Below are 18,984 nucleotides of genomic sequence, written 5' to 3'. Positions count from 1 at the left end.
TTGGTTAATCTGAAAATTGACAATTGGATAAAAATTAATTCCCTTATATCAAACCACTACTATTGAACTCCTCAACAGAATCTATGTCTGGTTTGACTCTAAACTAAAAAAGGCATTAAAGATCATTCCTGCAGTCAAAGTCTTGCTGCTCTGCCAGACTAGCTGTCTTTCAGGAGCTGAAGAGATGCCAAGAAAATGGGAGAACTTGCAAGCACTCAACAGCCTAACCTTTCTGCAAAACCTTAATTCTGAAAGGGAGAAGATGGGGAATCCATCAGAATGCAAGGGTTAATATTTTCTCAAGTCAGGAAATTCCCTTTTTTTATTGTCGTTGAACATAGCCTTCCAGCATTACCAAAGGCCACAATTAACATGTAAATATACTCTAGCCCATGCTTTGTTTTAATGTTTTACTTTTTGTAATTACTGAAAATGGCTGTAATTTATTTTGACTTATCTGCTATTCAGAATGTTGTTTCTCATCCAAAGTGGTGTACCACCACTGGGACAGAAATACATGTATGTGCCTGTTGAACTGTCATTAAAACAAAACTCAGGAGAACCTTGAAAAAAAAGAGCTGTAAAGATCAACCTCACTATATTCAGTGAGGTTGATCTTTGAGGAGGCTTTGATAGGATTGGAGAACAGCCATGCAATTTTATTAGCCAGATTGGGGGGGGGAGGAGAGGGGGGAGGGCATTAAAAAAGCTCAGGATTTGCTTCTGAATTAATATTGTGCTGAAAAAGCGAGCTAGCATCCAATCCATCCTTCCCAGCCTGGAGGCAGGTTGATCACGGTTTCATAATAGGAGTTTTTATTTAATCCAGGGTGTAGCACCTGCCATTTTAACCTCTCTGGCTTGGTTTGCACTGGTCCTGGCGAATTCTTTAAGAGTTATTGCTTACAGGTTACTGTGACTGAAGGGAAAGCTCTTATGTACAGGAGAGTAAAGGACAATGTATGCATTGCATTCAAGTATTCTAATGTTCGTTCATTTTAAATTATATCACAAAAACACTAGCATTTACCCTGGCAAGATCTAAACCTCTAGCCTGGCCTGGATCCTAAATGTACAATGTCAGCTTGATCCCTCTCTCTGCTTTCAGCTTGTACTTTCACCTCACTCATGTAAGGCTGATTTTGCCCTGCCTCTCTTCAGGCAAGGCAGGCAGTAAAAGAGAGGGGAGGGTGGGTATGCTTTACCTGCAGCTGCTGGGCTTGCTAAGAGTGGTGCCTCACCCCATGCAATGCCAAGGGGCCCATAATCATAGCATGCTTCTCCCTCCCCTCCATCTGCATGCTAGCTGGGGAATTTTGAGAATTGAAGTCCACGCCTCTTAAAGCTGCCAAGGTTGAGAATCACTGGTCCAACAATAAAAAGAGACGGGGCTGGCCAACAATAAGAAGAGACGGGGCTGGCCACGGCACAAGAGATTAGCTGTTTCAGTAGGCCAAGGGCTATTTCAACCATCAGAGCACAGAGAGGAAGGAGCGACTTATGGGAAGGCCCTACTTAGCAGGACTTCACTTTATTGCAGGCCTCTGTGGCTGCATATGCTGCCATCTCTTTAAATTGATCCTGACTCACTTAGAAGGGCATCTTCAGTGTGGTTGCCAAGTAGTACCTCACCCAACATTTCTTAAGCGCAGACCTATTGTACCTTTCAAGATGAGGGACTTAATCCTTTTCCTTTCCTTTCCTTTCCTTCCCATTTTTTAAGGGAGGGAGAGAATTAATTTGGCTACAGTGTTTCCCCAAAAGTAAGACCTACCCCCCCAAATAAGCCCTAGTTTGGTGTTTTTTGGGGTGGGCCTAATATAAAACCTACCTAGGCATTCCCCTAAAAATCAAGCTAGGCCAGGGTGAGGGGATGGAGCTGCCCCATGTGCCCCGCACCCACTTACTTTGTAGCCAGGCCTCTCTTCACTAGTCCATCTTTTGCAGCATCCCCAGGCCTGCATTTTGCAGTCAGGCCTGCATTTTGCAGTCAGGCCTTTCTGGAAGGCCACTGCAGTTGAGAAATGAGCTATGGATTCAATCCATAGCTGGGTTCTGCAAGGCCTCTGCAGACAAGAAACAAGCTATGGATTCAAACCATTGCTTGGTTATCGCCTGCAGAGGCCTTACGGAAAGGCCTGACTGCACTCCATTCTGAGCTGCAGAATGAAGCTGCTCCTTTGGCCACAGAAGAAGTGGGCTGGTTGGGCAGGGCTGTTGGTGTCGGAGGTAAGTAGAAAAGACATTCCCCCACCCCACCCCACCCCCAAAAAAGACTTGGTGCCTGTTTTGGAGGCAAAAAAACAACAACCCAAAACCCTGGTCTTATTTTCGGGGAAACATGGTAGTTCTCTCTCTCTCTCTCTCTCAATAGAAGTTTACTGATTTTCTAATTTTAGAAATCATAAGTGCTTAATAAACAATGTGTTGTCTGGGTTCATTTTTTACTTAACAATACATATTAAAATTATTCAGTGTCTTCTTTTTCTTTGTTCTTCAATATCGCTCTATCAGTTTCTACACATTCTGGCATTTGGCTAGTTCTCAACTGGCATCGAAAAGGTCCTGTGATCTCTCTGATTACTGAAGGGCCTTCATTTTATAGGATTCAAAACTGCATATAACCTGCCCATTTTAGAGTCTACATTAAGGAAAAAAACACCAGTGTTAAAAGATACATGCAAAAGGGATGAACAACCATGACTCCAGGATCAGAGGCCGGCCTCAGCAACAGCAAAACATCTGAGTTCCACCAGCTGGATCCAGGATCATCCTAGGGCAGGGGTCAGCAACCTGAAACAGTGAAAGAGCCACTCGGATCTGGTTCCCTCAAAAAAGGAAAAACTGGGAGCCACAAAAAATGTGTGCACATGCGTGTACATGCGCGCATGCGCAGAACAGGGTTTGACTGAAGAGTGGAGCCAAGGCGAGATATGCACCTACCCCGCATATTTGAATTGATTGGTTGAACTTTTTTAGTCCCACTTTTTTTTTGGGGGGGGGACTGCACATGGCAGAGGATTGGGAGCCGCAGGAGATGGCTAAAAGAGCCGCATGCGGCTCCGGAGCCGTGGGTTGCAGACCTGTGTCCTAGGCTAAAGAATGGCTGGTTATCACTTGCTACAAGGGAGGCATTCCATTCAAATTTAAATTTAAATTCAATGATAAACAAGGTGAAAAAGAAAAAAAAACCCTCAGAAACCAAGAGCAAAGTAAATATGAATACTTAAAACTAGAGTCAGGAACACATTGAATCAAAATACAGCAAAACAATATAAAACAGCGGATAAAGTAGAAATAGGATAATTATTCCATTTCTTATGCCTTCTCACGGACGCTGCAGATAGAAACTTAGCAAATCTATTGGCAGAGGTAGAATTCTGAGTTGTGAAAGGAAACAGATTACATCGCCCTTATATAACACTGGTTTTTAAAGGGGTGGTTAAGATATGGCAGCATGTAAACTGGTGTAGAAAGGGCAACAGAAAAATACATGCAAATTGGTCTCAGGTTCATTCTGATCACAAGGGCAACATCCTTCATTGAACAGGATCCTCCCTGTCTCCCATCCAATTCTGTAAATAGTAAAGTGTTGAAGCAAGCTAAAGAAAAAGGCTCATATTCATTCAACACGTGATTTTGTGCATGGAATGTTCATTTTCTATTGCACAAATGCTTGTGAATGTAAAACATATGAGAAAGTTTGCTCCTGATTAATTAATCAGAAATAAATATACAGAATTGAGGCTCTTCATTTTCATCTTGGTTTGAACAGACTGGAGATATGCAGATAGAAGTGATACACTTTGGAATCTAAAATATATGCCAACCTAACAGTTTAAATTGTGTCTCTGATCGTGAATGGTTTATGTAAATCTTGCTTTAGTATATTAAGCAGCAGAATTGTTTATCATCTGAGAAGGTTAAAAAAATCAGACCAACCCTCCCAGCACCTGCAAGTAGGCATTCAAGATGAGCCAGCAAATGACTGAGGCAGTGACCCATTGCACAACTTAAAGATACAGACAGAAACTAATTGGACTAACCAAGAGTCAAATGTCCATGCAGTGCTGTCATGTTTAATCTATAAGAGTAATAACATGTATTTTCTCTTATTTAGTTTCTAGCATCAGATGCACAACAGATGAAAGGGAGCCACAGACAAAAAAAAAGGTTGATGTCATCTTACTTCTTATCAGTATAAACAAGTAATACACAGCAGCTTCTTTTGATCCATACATTGTTGAATGCAGGGCTTTTTTTCTCATAGAATGCTTAGAATGGCATTCCAGCACCTTTTTTTGCAAAAAAAAAAAGCTTTTGCACAAGCTGTGCTGCTATTGGCTTAAGCCTATTGCAGGCTTTGCTCTTTTATGACTCATGGACTTCAACTCCCAGAATTCCTGAGTCAGCTATGCTATTGGCTTTTGGAAGCCAATAGGAATTGCTGCTGAGCTTGCCAAAAGACCTGGCAGGCAAATGTTGCACAGGCAAGTTGCAGCAAAGGCAGGAAGTTTGCACTCCTCCCTGCTCCCCAACTACACCATCTCAACTAGGTAAGTAAGATATTAATTGCAACTAGGATATCCAAGTATGACTCAAGGAAATTTTCCCTGCATGGAGGGAGTAGTGGTTTGTTTCACTTTGTTTTACTTTTCAAATTGCTGTAGGGAAGAAATGATGATTAGAAAAAGGCAGGAAGTTATTTTTATTAGGAAGAATTCATTTATCCCATGCTAGATCTTTGGGAGCTTAGTACCATCAGCACAGAACATTTGCTTTTCTGAAACTTTATTCAAATTCAGTTCCTGATAGGGGCATTTGAAAAAAAATGTTATTTATTAAATTTATATGCTGACTATCTCACCAAGATGACTCTGAAGTCAAGGAGAGGGCTTCCAACTTCTGTTTGTAGTTATCCACGTTTCTGCACACTGAGATAATCGGCCATTGTACAAATACAGAGCCTATCATGCTTTTATATTTATATGGAACAGATAAAGGTAAAGGTAAAGCTTCCCCTGCACATGTGTGCTAGTCGTTTCCAACTCTAGGGGCCGGTGCTCATCTCCGTTTCAAAGCCGAAGAGCCAGCGCTTGTCCGAGGACATTTCTGTGGTCATGTGGCCGGCATGACTAGACGCCAAAGGCGCACGGAACGCTGTTACCTTCCCCACCGGAGTGGTCCCTATTTTTCTACTTGCATTTTTACGTGCTTTCGAACTGCTAGGTTGACAGAAGCTGGGACGAGTAACAGGCGCTCACTCTGTTACGCGGCACTCAGGATTCGACCCGCCAAACTACCAACCTTCAGATCGACAAGCTCAGCGTCCTAACCCACTGAGCCACTGCGTCCCTCATGGAACAGATACATTACCTGAAATTTTTGGAATGTGTAAAAAATTTGAACCAGCCCAGAAACTCATTTCCCATTGTTTGTGTATATAGAAAGTAAACCCTGAAATAGATTTGGAAAGAGCAAGGACTTTGATTAAATGGAAATGTTGCTAAGCATAGAACTGTTGAGTTAATTTGCAGCTGTTTCTTCTGTTTTCTTTTTATGTGCTTATGATTTTACATCACATTTTAAAATCAGCCAAATTGAATAGGAATTAGATTGTGACTGAAAGAATACTAATTCTGAAATATAGTAAATATCTTTAACGAGTAACGTTAAATTTAGCTTTAGTGTAATTTGCTTGTTTAGTGTAGCTCAAACTGGAAATTATATTTCTAAAGCATTAGTTTGGATCATTGGAAAGAAAAAAGATTTAATATTTATGATTCAAAAATATAAATATGTGAGAAACATGTTTTTAAAGACCTTTGCAGCTTGTTCTCATATATACCCTGCCACAAAGGAATAACTAAAATTATGAAATTTAGAATCTACCAAGCTTCCCTCCCATGGACAGAAGACAATCCATGGGAAATGTGAATCCGTAATCCATAGCTTTAGCAACAATAATAAATCTAATTATGCTATGCATATTTAAGTTAGCATACCCTGGAGCAGTGCTAGCAATCTTTTATCACAATGGCAAGCCCTTTAATATTATATATTGTTAATCATATAAGTGAAGAAATGAGGAAAACTGTGGTTAAAGAAATTGTTTGATCCAATAATAGAATTTCATTGAGAATTGATGAATCAACCACAATAAGCAAAAAAACCCCTAGCCTCATAGTATTTGTTCGATGCTGTATCGAAGGTATGGGAATGAATTCACCAGTAAATTTATTTTTGCACTTGGTAGAACTTGAAAAAGTAACAGCAGAAGGAATGTTTGATTCCTTACTCTAATGTCTTTACTCTTATGGGATGACAGAAGATTATTTGAAAAAAAATATTTGATTTCTCTGGCATGCGATGGCACCGCTGTGATGATGGGATGTAAAAGTGGAGTGAAAAAATTGCTGTCAGAACGTTTTCCTTCTATTATAGTTTGGCATTGTGCTAATCACAGACTAGAATTATCAGTAGGTGATGCTGCCAAGGAAACTTCAGGAATAAATAGATTCCAATCATTTATTGATAAACTGTATGTCATATACCATGCTTCACCAAAGAATAGCAGAGTTGCATTCATGTGCAGAATTACTGGGGACTGAGCTGCTGAAAATTGGAAGAATTTTAAGTACCCGATGGGTGTCATCTAGTTTGCGTACAGTTTTGGCTGTGTGGAATAATTTTGAATCCCTTGTGTATCATTCTGAACAAGCAATGCATGATCCTACAAGAGATAAAAATGATAAATGATAAATGTGCTGTTGCTGCTGTAAGTGATCTTCGCTTTCGTGGAATTTTACTTCACAAAAGAGATTCAAAAAAGGATCCTCCCATTGGCCCAAGTATATTTTATACAAAATTGAAAGAGTCAATTGAAAAAAGATTACTTGATAGCAAAGACGATGAGTTGGCATATTGGTCTCGCGTACTTGAGCAAAAACATTGGCCTGAAGATGTTAATACTCAACTGACATTTGGAGAAGTGGAAATTAGAAACTTATCAATCAGACTGCAACTAAATGAAAGAGAAATGATTCGTGGATTCCGTGAATACATTCTCAAAAAGACATATCCAGAAAAACTGTTGCATTTGATACGGACTCTGAATACCATTCCTATTTCTTCAAGTGAATGTGAATGTGGGTTTTCACAGATGAATCTAATTGCCACCCCAACAAGAGCTTCGTTAAAGACTAAGACAATTTCAGCACTTTTGTTCATCAAACTTGTCGGACCACCTCTGAGACTTTTCGATCCTTCAAAGTACGTTGATCTGTAGAGGACGACATTTGGCCATAGATACTAAGAGCAAGGAAAGGAGTCAAGAAGATTTGCCAGACGAGAATTGGACAAAAGTTTGGAATTTTCTATGAACATTTGCCTTAAATACAATAAATTAAATGTATGTTAAGAATTAAATATATAATTGTTTAATTATATAAATAAATAAAATTATATAAATAAAAGATTAACAAGATGAGAGTTCCGGCACCTTATTTTTTTTTTAGAAAAAAAGCCCTGGTTGAATGCTACCTGTGTGGTGTCTTGGGGAATACAGAAGAATCTACCGTTCACTAGTATTCACTTCCTGGTTTTGAGAAGACATGGGCATCCTGCCTTACAGCAACAGCAATAGCACTTAGACTTACATACCGCTTCCTAGTGCTTTAAAGTACTCTATAAGAGGTTAACAGAGTCAATATATTGCCCCCTTATATAGCCCCTTGGCCTTTTTTTCAGCTTATGGAATTCTTTGGTTTCTCTTGCCAAAATATGAAAGCATTATTAGCCATTATTTTCATACAATCATAGAGCTGGTTTATACTTTCCAGGTCAACTAGCCCAACCCCATTCTGAGTTCAGAATCCACTAAAATATCATGGACAACCCATCAACCATGCAACCAGCCTGTGTTTGAAGATCTGTAATGAAGGAGCAATTGCCACATGATGTGGCAGTCTGTTTCCTGGCTGGTATCTCATACAATCAGGAATTTCCTCCTGATGCCTAACCTGCACTTCCTTGGTTTTGGTCCTGCCCTCTGGGCCAATATAGATTGCACCAGTCTGTATAACAGTCTGTCTGATATTTGGAGATTGCTTCTCTCTCTCCCGCCCATAGCTAAACATACCCCAATTCTTTATCTATTTCTCACAGAACAAAAACTGTAATGTAAACCCAAAGTAGACAATGTGGTTAAGAAAAATACAAAATAAACAAAAAATCCTTATATTTCCCCCTTTGCTTACTTACAGAAGCTACTCAGGGCTTGACTTGCATCTAATCAACATCTTTTTTTTTGTCTAAGTCCTATGATGTTGCTTTCGTTCCATGCTCAGTCCCTAGATGAGACAAACTTGGCTCCTTCTTAGCTGTTCTGGTATAAAACTGGTGCTTTCCTTAGAGTCTGCACTGGGTGTCAAACTAGTCAGTCTGATGAAAGCAGCATTCCCTTTTTTTCATGTTTTGTGATGTCACCTACACATCCTAAAAGGACAGAGTCTACAACACAATGTGTAATGCTGCCTGTGAAGGCTCGTGATTTCCTTCCTGTCCCAAGACTGTCTAACACCGGCTTCAAAATGTGTAAAAAATTCTGTTGAGCTTTGTCATCCATTACATTGAAAGGTAGTCAGCTGACTGAGAGTGACTGAGAATAAAACTTCAGAGAGACAGAACTGGACCTACAATGTGGGCAGTAAACATGCTAGCAGAGTTTTCTGCTGACTGAAGAAAGAGTATAAAGCACTTCAACTTAACAGTGGAAAGGTCACTACTCTCTATTTTTAACCTTGCTCTGTGAATCCCCCCCATATTATGTGTGCCTTTCCACCAATATAAAGTTTTCCATCTCTACATTAGAACAACTATTGTGTAGTGGGTCCGACGCAAGAGAGACGCCAGCCGGTGTGTGAGTTCAGCTCTTTATTGGAAGGGGAAGTGAACTGAGGAATGAGGGCTACCTGGCCTCCTTATATACCTGGCCAGGTAAGTTAACAGCCAATGGGGTTGGCCCTAGGTTTCCCGCCAAAACTGTCCAGGCCAACGCCCCCTGAGGGCTGTTGCTATGCAGATGCCTGCATACATAACACCCCTCCCCCCTTAGAGAAGACCCACATAACAACAACAACATGCAACTACTATAACTATGAGTATATATATAAAAAAAACAGTGGTGTCCTTGTGTGAGGATCACTTGCACACATAGTCCGACAGGTAGGCTGGTGTCCTGTGTGGACGGGTGGATCGTCTGGGTGTGCTTGGCCCCTGGGCTTGGACCGTGGGTTCCTGAGGCCTTTGTGCAGGGCTGCAAGGAGCCGGCATCAGGAAGTCCTCCTCCTCTGGTCCCTGCCCTGTGACATCCTCAGCTGGGTTGACCCCTCCTGGAGTGTGGTCCTCCTGTTGATCGTGTGCGTTGAGTTCAGGGACGTGTGTGACGCGCTCAGGGGCGTGTGTGACGTGCTCAGGGACTCTTCCTCTGAGCTGATCGATGTGTCGCCTTATGCGTCTGTCCCCCTCCACCCCTACAATGTACGAAAGGGGTCCTGTTTTCCCGATTACTGTCCCCGGAACCCAAGGATGTCCAGCCCCATAGTTCCTTGCCCAGACCAGGTCCCCCAGGTTGAGGACCCTGTGTGTGGATGATGATGGCAATGGTGATGGTAGTGATGCTGGTGGTGATGGTGATGATGGTGATGTTGCCCTACCGGTTTCGGCTGCTACCCGGTCTGGGTGTAGGCGGTCCAGCTTGGTGATGAGGCGCCGTCCCCATCGCAGTTCTGCTGGGCTCTTGCCGGTAGCCACGCATGGTGTTGTGTGTTGGGCTAGTAAAAATTTGGCCAGTCTGTGGTGCCAGTCCCCGCTGATGATGCGCCGGAGTGCGTCTTTGGTCGTCCTTACCATCCGTTCGGCCTGCCCGTTGGTAGATGGATGGAAAGGCGCAGAGGTGGTGTGCCTAATCCAGTTCGCCTTCAAGAACGCCTGGAAATCAGCAGCAGTAAACTGAGGCCCATTATCAGACACAATTACGTCGGGGAGGCCGTGTGTGGCAAAGAGAGCTCTGAGCACCTGGATTGTCCTCCCCGAGGTCATGTTGGGGACAGGGACTACCTCTAACCACTTGGAATGACTGTCCACCACTACTAAAAATAGTTGACCCTGGAATGGCCCCGCATAGTCAATGTGAATGCGGGACCATGGCGTGTGTGTGGCCTCCCACCGGTGTACTGGTGCATGTGGCACTTCTGGCCTGGATCTCTGGCACGTATAACAGGCCTTGACCCGATCCTCAACCTCCTTGTCCAACCCGGGCCACCAGAGGTAGCTCCTAGCCAGTGCCTTCATCCTGACCACCCCCGGGTGCCCTTCGTGTAAGGAGTCCAATACCCTGGCGCGTAGTGCGGGTGGAATGATGACCCTGCTACCCCAAAGGAGGCACCCTTTGTGTGTGGAGATTTCATCGCGTCTAATGAAATAGGCCTGAAACTCTGGTCCCGGGGATTTGTCCTGCCACCCTGTGCAAACCCATGAGTGCACCCTGCCCATGATGTTGTCTGTGGCTGTGTGGCTGGCAATGTCCTTGGCAAGAACTGGGCACTCGGGTAGTTCCTGCAGGGCTAGGATCTGTGTGGCTGGTGCTGGGTCTGGGTCGTGTGTGTCTAGGGGGAGCCTACTTAGACCGTCTGCGTGGCCCATCTCCTTCCCTGGCTTGTGTACCAGCTTGCAATTGTATGCTGCAAGGAAGATGGACCACCGGAGCATCCTGGGGGACAGAATCTGGGGGGTTTGCCTGTCTGTGGTGAACAGGCCCAGGAGTGGTTTGTGGTCCGTGAAGACAGTGAACTCCCTGCCATATAAGTAATCGTGGAATTTCTTGATTCCTGCCACGATTGCCAGGGCTTCTTTGTCTATTTGGGCATAGTTTCTTTCTGCTCCAGACAGTGTCCTAGAATAGTATGCTATGGGGACTTGTGCCCCATTGGGCTCAAGGTGGCTTAGGACAGTGCCCACACCATAAGGGGATGCATCGCAGGCGATACAAATGGGCTTGGACTCGATGAAATGGGTTACTGTGGACTTGTCCGACAGCAATGCCTTCAGGGCCTTGAAGCTCTGATCATGGGTGGCCGTCCAGGCCCATGTTGCCTGTTTGTCTAGCAGCCTGTGGAGCGGTTCAGCGATGGCTGCCTTGTGTGGGAGGAATGTATGGTAGAAATTCAGCAGACCCAGGAATGCCTGAAGCTCTGCTTTGTTCTTGGGTGTGGGTGCTAGTTTGATGGCCCTCACCTTGGATTCTGTGGGGTGGATTCCCCTGGCGTCTACTCTGAACCCCAAAAATTCTGTGGAAGGAACGCCTATGCTGCATTTTTCCTTTTTGAGTTTGAGGCCAGCTGTGCGCAGCCTTGCCAGCACTTCCCTAAGCCTCCCTGCCAGTTCCTCTGCTGATGCTCCTGCGATCAGGATGTCATCAAAATAGGGGCAGACTCCTGGAATGCCCTTGAGTGTCTTTTCCATAACCTCCTGGAAAATGCCGGGAGCAACGCTGACTCCAAACTGCAGCCTGTTCACCCGGAACGCCCCCCTATGGGTTACTATGGTTTGGATGTCAGCTGTTTCCCTAGTGACCGTGAGTTGCTGGTACGCCTGTGCAAGATCGAGCCTTGCAAAAATGGCGCCGCCTTGGAGGGAAGCGAGAACGTGGCTGACCGCGGGAACCGGGTAAGCGTGCGGGTTTAGGGCGCGGTTCACCGAGCACTTATAGTCGGCGCAGATCCTTATTTCCCCGTTGGGCTTGAGGGGGGTCACAATGGGGGTTTCCCACTCCCCTCCATCTACAGGCTCTAAGATTCCCTGGGCCACCAACTTGTCCAGTTCGCGCTCGATTTTGTGTTTGAGCGCAAACGGGACTCGCCGCGGCCGGACCCTAACGGGGGAGACGTTCGAGTTAAGCTTGAACGATATGGGGGCCCCGGTGTACTTGCCTAATGACCCGTCGAAGACGTCGGCGAACTCCCGGCAAACGGCCTCAACGGAGTCCCCCTGGATCCGATGGATCCCGGATACTGAGATTCCCAGGGCCTCAAACCAGTCCAGCCCAACCAGGCTGGCTTTGCGGCCCTCTACCACTACAACATCCAGGTGCCCTTCGCGACCCTTAAAGCCCACTGAAATGGTGGCCTCCCCCTTCACCTTGACCGGCGAATTCTGAAAATCGGTCAGGGTTAATTTGGTAGGCCGTAATTTAATCCGTTGCTTGCTCCGGCTAATTATGTGGTTAAGGGTCTCGTCTGAAATAATCGAGACTGCTGATCCGGAGTCAAGCTCCATGCTGCAAGGGACACCTTGCAAACGGATTGTTAATCTAATTTTGGGTTTGAGCAGCCGGCGGCTACCCGTATGGTTAATGGCCAGCCGGCTCTCGACATAGCCAATTTTTGTTTTGGTGGGGGCCCCAGTACCTTCGAACGGCGGTTCCTCCGGCTGCAGCTCGTGGATCTCCTCTCGGGGGCGGCGGCTACGGCAGACGGCGGCTATGTGGCCTGTTTTCTTGCAGGCCCGGCACGTGGCGGACCGGAACTTGCAGAGGCTGCGCACGTGGTTCCCACCACACCCTGCGCACCTCTGGGGAACGGCGGTGTTGCTGGGAGGCCTGGTCCTGTCTGGGCGTCTGGCTCGCTGGTCGGGGGTCGACTTCCGCTGGAGGAGGTCGATGCTCAGGTCGTCCTCCTCTGTGGCCCCTTGCCAGTGGACGCTGGTTGCCTGGTTGCCGGGCCGGGTTTCCTGGCAGGCTTGGACGGCCCCGCAGGCCGCTTTGTGGGCTAGGATGGCGTCCTTGGCTTCCTGGAGAGAGACCTCCTCTCTTTCGAACAGGCGCTCCTGCAACCGCCTGTCGCGTAGGCCGCAAATCAGCCGGTCCCGTAGTCGCTCCTCCAAATTTGTGAACCTGCAAGTGACGGCAGCTTCCCGCAGGGCGGCGAGGAAGTCGGCACCGGTCTCGTCGGGGCACTGGTCCCTTTTCTCGAATTGTGACCGTGCGGCCACCTTGGAGCGCCGGGGCCTGAAATGTGCGTTGAGCCTGGCCACAAGGTCTCGGTACGCGACGGTGTTGATGGCCTCCTGGGGGAACAGGTTTGAGGCGACTTCCAGCAGCGCTGGTCCCCCAAGGCAGAGCAGGGCGGCCGCCTTTGCACCGTCCTCGGATATCTGATTGAACCGCATGTACAGTTCAACGTGAGCCAGGTAACGGGTCCAGGTTTCGGGGCGGCGGGTCTCGAATTCGCGGGGTTGTCCGGCTCTAGCCATGGCGGCAGTTGGTCGTGGATGTGGCGCTTGGCGTTGCCGGTTCGGCTGGCGGTCGTGGGGGGAAGAAGGAAAAATGCCTTTCCCTTCAGCTCGCGGAGCGTTTCCCCAGTGACTTCAGCTCTTGGTCAGCAGCAATCCCACCTTCGTCGCCACTATTGTGTAGTGGGTCCAACGCAAGAGAGACGCCAGCCGGTGTGTGAGTTCAGCTCTTTATTGGAAGGGGAAGTGAACTGAGGAATGAGGGCTACCTGGCCTCCTTATATACCTGGCCAGGTAAGCTAACAGCCAATGGGGTTGGCCCTAGGTTTCCCGCCGAAACTGTCCAGGCCAACGCCCCCTGAGGGCTGTTGCTATGCAGATGCCTACATACATAACAACAACTCTTGATGTTTAGTACAGAATGCAGTGTATTGCACTATGTTTCCTTTTTGTAATATCAAGGAGTAGTAGATTGGCTAAAGTTTATTGATAGAAACTCAGACTTCCAATTTCCCTGCAGCAAATGGAACTTATACTCCATGTTTTTGGCTTCACTGAAGCTGCAAAGCTGTTTTGACATTACATTTTTTATGTAAGAATTACTATATAACATGTGCCAGGTCAGTTCAGCAGTTATGACTCCAACTAGGACCACTGTTCTTATTGATTACCTTTGATTTTGCATACTCATTTGCAACTTCTTCACCATATTAAAAATAAAAAGCCCAATTTTTTATTCAAAGAACAGGAACATACTGTACATAGATGAAGATCCAGTAGGAAGATGCAGAAGGAATTTAACTGCGCAACAAATGCATTCGTCTTTGGAATGTTCATACTGTATGTATTTATTTAATCAATTTTTATCCCTCCTTTATTATTGTTTATAAGTAACTCAAGGGAGCAAAGATCCAGCACACCTTCCTCCTATTTTTCCCACAACATCAATCCTGTGAGGCAGGTTGGGCTGAGACAGTGACTGGCCCAAAGTCACTCACCCGGTTTTTCATGCCCAAGGCAGGACTAGAATGCACAGTCTCCTGGTTCTTAGGCCAGAAGTTAAGGCACATCAAATGAGATTCCCAAGCAGTCCATTATATTTATGTACCTATCCAATTGCAATGATTCCTAGGTTGTACAGATTGATCATCATTGCAATTATAAATTTTATCTGAGTTTTGCCAGCAGACAAAGGCATATAAGGCTTGCTTTAAATTCATGGTGCAAATACTGTAATACTTATTTTTAGAAAAAAAATATAACGTTTGCTCTGTTACATTGATTTTTATAATTTTCTTTAAAAATGTATATAACCAATTAATTCATGACTGTTACATTTATAGTGTATACAAGCAGAGTGAAAGTATAAGCACAAATATTACATTAACAGTTAAAAATAAACTACACTAAGTTTTTTTGAATTGCTTTAGAACTGGCGTGGTTTAGAAATTGGATACATGGAAAAGAAATATACATTATTTTGTCCAGGCAATTATTACATACTTTCTTCCAGCAAGTTGGTAGATTTGTGAACAGGCAATCAAATAATAAAAGTTTGGATAATAAATGGCTTTTCTATATTGTAACCATAACATTTGCAAGTACCGGTATTTTACTAGCACTAATTAGCAATTAGTGTTTAGCAAAATTTGCAATCTTGTTAGCAAGTTTTTCCATTGCAGCTGTTATCATGAGCAAACAGTCTGGCCTGGGGTTTTGTTGACTTCCACCTTGTCTCCCAAGCTTATAGAGCAATGTTGTTTGCACACTAGTAGTATAGGTCACATCAGCAAACTGTAGAGTATGCATCTAGTCCACAAGTAATATCCATCCTTGATACCTGTTCTATTGATTGATATGCTTTGGCACCCGAAGAATTAACTTTTTGCAGCCTGACTTATTTTGAAATGGCAATAGAGTTATTAAACCACAGTCTTCCTTTTTATCCACTTAGATTAATATCTAAGAAGGTCCACAACAAAAGAGATCGTGTTAGCAATTTCCTATGGCTGATGTAGGTACATTGCAACATAGGCTGCTGCAAAAGAATATAACCAATTATTAAGCATGCCTATTAGCTTCTGGATATTTACCACAATAAAGAAAAACAGAGAGCAAATATTAATCAGTTTTGGCTAAATTTCTATTGCACAGGGAATCTGCCAGTTGGATATCTGCCTATCTGCTCGCTATATTTTTCAGTCACTTACATGAGGTCTGGTTCTTTCTCAAGTTGTTCAAGCAAAACCTATTTTGGTTTTCCCTCAGTTACCAATCATGTATTGCATGACACATGGTTAATGGAAATGCATTTCCCATAGTACTTCTGGTTTCATGCAGTGGTGGGATTCAGCCAGTTCGCACCACTTTGGCAGAACCGGTAGCTAATTTTTTGTTGCCCAGGCTCAGAATGGACTTCCGGAAATGGCATCCACACAGAGAACCGGTTGCTCACAAATTTGAATCCTGCCACTGGTTTCACGTACACAGGACGCTGACGGGCCAGGTGGTTAGACTATACAGGTCATCCTCAACTTACAACCACAATAGGCTCCAACATTTTTGTTGCTAAGCGAGATAATTGTTAAGTGAGCTTTGCCCCATTTTAGGATTTTTTTTGCCACAGTTGTTAAGTGAATCACAGCAGTCCTTAAATTAGAAACACGGTTGTTAAGTGAATCTGGCTTCCCCATTGACTTTGCTTGTAAAGGTATCACAAAAGATGATCACATTGACCCCAGGACAATGCAACCATCATAAATATGAACCAGTTGCCAAGCATCCAGATTTTGGATGGAGACGTTGCAATGTTTGTAAATGTGGGGAAAAAAAGATCATAAGTCACTTTTCTTAGTGCCGTTGTAAATTCAAACAGTCACTAGATGAATGGTTGCAAGTCAAAGACTACCTATACATCATGGGGGCCCATCAAAGGCTCTCCATGTTTAGGTGGCATTCTCCATGGATGCTCTGCCTTGGTCTTCCTCCCATCCACCCATTCTTGACCAGGTCTACCTCAACCATCCCCACTCCTTTTTTCCCTTCAGAGGAAACAGGAGTTTCCCACTGATGGAATTTCCCTGCCCACAATGCCCCCCCTTCAGCCTCTGGACCAGAGAGAAGCCTTTTCTGGCCCGTATCTGCATGACAATGCAACTATGCGGGCTGCCCTTCTGCTATTAGGGTCTAATGAAAATGTAACCATATTTAACCCTAACCCACTGCCCTAGATTAGTGAAAAAGGAAGGCCTAAGTGGATTGCATTCTTTTGTATGATAAGCATCACTCTCTTCATAGGGACTGGGCCCTCCCTTTGCTACCCCAATCTTACTCTACAGGAGGATGAAAAAGTGGGGGGAGTAAGGGGGAAAGAGAGAGAGAGAGAGAGAGAGAGAGAGACCGTAAAGCTAGCAATGTATGACTAACTCTATCCTCTCAGCTGTCTACTACACAATGGGCAAAGTTATCTTTTGTGGCTTTAATGGCTTTGGTGGAGGGGGGGCACTGGAAGAGGTAAAGAACAATATGTGAGAAGCTGAGGCTGCGGGTTTCCCACACGGCCCAATATGTCCCTCTGTGCCCCCCTCTGGGACAGGGAGTTTCATAACGAGCCGGCCTACAGCTGATCCTGGCTGATTGGCTTCCCCCACCCCATCTTCTTTCCCTCTCCCCTCTTGGCATTGTGCTCTTGAGGGGTGAAAATCCTTTAACGGCACGAAGGGCGAGGTGTGCCTGCAATCCTCTTTTCCTGATTGATTGGCCATGTCATATGATGGCCAAATCTCCCAAGATTCGTGTTTGTGTGTTTGCTGGGTGAGGGGAAAAGCTGTTCTGGCATTTTTTTCCCTATGTTGATTTTTTTTTATCCCCACCTTCCACCCCCCAGATGTTTATTCATAAGATCCATGGATTGGCTGAAGGATTTTTTTTTCTCTCTCTCTGGGTGTATGTGTATCTGTGTGCGTGCGTGCGTGTTTGCATAATTCTGCTTGGCAGTTAAGAGGAAAAAAAGATGTGGACAATGCCTCATGAGGGTCTTCTGTAAAAAGGTTCCTTCCCAACCTTCTTAATAGTTGTAACTAAAGAGCAGAAAAAAGTCTGGGACAGTGAAAGTAGAGATGTTTATTCAATGTCACCGATGTCTTTGTTCCCGGATTTAAGCCTCCGAAGAGAAATGGGATGGATTAGAGTAATTATTTTCCTTGCACTCAGGAAAATAAGCATTTTACAGCAGGATATCTTGTCATCCTGTTTTAAAGGAGGAAAGCCTGTGAACACTTTATTTATCTTGCAGTTCAGTTCAGCCAACAGGGGTTTTCCAAAGGAGATCCTAGGAAATGTCTCTTGTTGCACAAGTCAAGGTGGGTCTGGGTTTTGAGACTTTCCTGACCATTCACCTGTCTTTTATTCCCCTGACAGAAGAGTTCCCTGACATTTAGCCCTACCTCAATAGGATAATATAAATCATGTTGCAGTTTTTTTCCCTTTTCTATCTATGAAATATCAGAAATTATGTAAGAGAGGAGCACCACATTGGGTCCCAGTTACTTCTTACCTATTATATTCGTAACAAATCATTTCTTCTCACTGAGATTTTTAATTACTACTTACTGGCATTTTTATTGACCAACATCATTACAGGTAGTCCTAGATTTATGACCACAGCTGAGCCCAAAATGTGCATTGAGAAGCAAGACAGTTGTTAAATGAATTTTGCCCTGTTTTGCAACCTTTCTTGCTAAGTGCTAAGTTGTTATGTGAATCACTGCAGTCATTAAGTTAGTAACATGGTCGTTAATTAAATCCCGCTTCCCCCACTGACTTTGCTTGTCAGAAGGTTGCAAAACATAACCCTGAGACACTGCAACCATCCTAAATATGTGCTAGTTGCCAAGTGGCCGACTTTTGATCATGTGACCATGGGGTTGCTGCAACAGTCATAAGTGTGAAAAACAGTCATAAGTCCCTTTTCCAGTGCTGTTGTAACTTTGAACAGTCACTAAACGAATGGTTGCAAGTTGAGGGCTACCTCTACACTAGTATCCTTTGTTCAATTTGATGGTGAGATCTCACCAAAGACATGCAAATACACATAAGAATTTTTGCAAAGAAAGCAAAAGAGCCTTGGTGGAGCAGTGGGCTAATGCCTCCTTAAGTAACACCAGCTGCCTGCAATTAGTGCAGGTTCACGTCCCACCAGGCTCAAGGTTGACTCAGCCTTCCATCCTTCCGAGGTAGGTAAAATGAGGACCCAGATTGTTGGGGGCAATAAGCTGACTTTGTAATAATGCCGCTTGGGGGGGGTGGTGCCCGAAAGCCCTAATAAGCAGGCATATACATAGAATGAAGGCTATTGCTAAGCACATTGATTTGTGCTTTAAATTGTAAGCCGCCCTGAGTCTTCGGAGAAAGGCGGGATATTAATGGGATTAAAAAAAAAACCTGCTTTGCAGTGTGTACCTCCCTGAATGGGAGTATGTCCATTTTGTATATTTGGAATTACTAAAAGAAGATATGGTTTCAAAAACTGCAGACTACAATGTTACTGAATATATAAAGAAGTCTCCAATTTGTTCATTATTAGAATAGTTCTGAGTTCTGGAGAACTCAGGTCAAAGATTACAGGAAAGTTCTATGTGTGCTAAACATTTTTGAACAGAACGATTCAGCAGTAATAGCTTTGCAAAACTGATG

The sequence above is a fragment of the Vipera berus genome, assembly GCF_964194415.1.
Source record: "Vipera berus genome assembly, chromosome: 2".
NCBI lineage: Eukaryota > Metazoa > Chordata > Lepidosauria > Squamata > Viperidae > Vipera > Vipera berus.
This window is presented reverse-complemented; position numbering follows the sequence as displayed.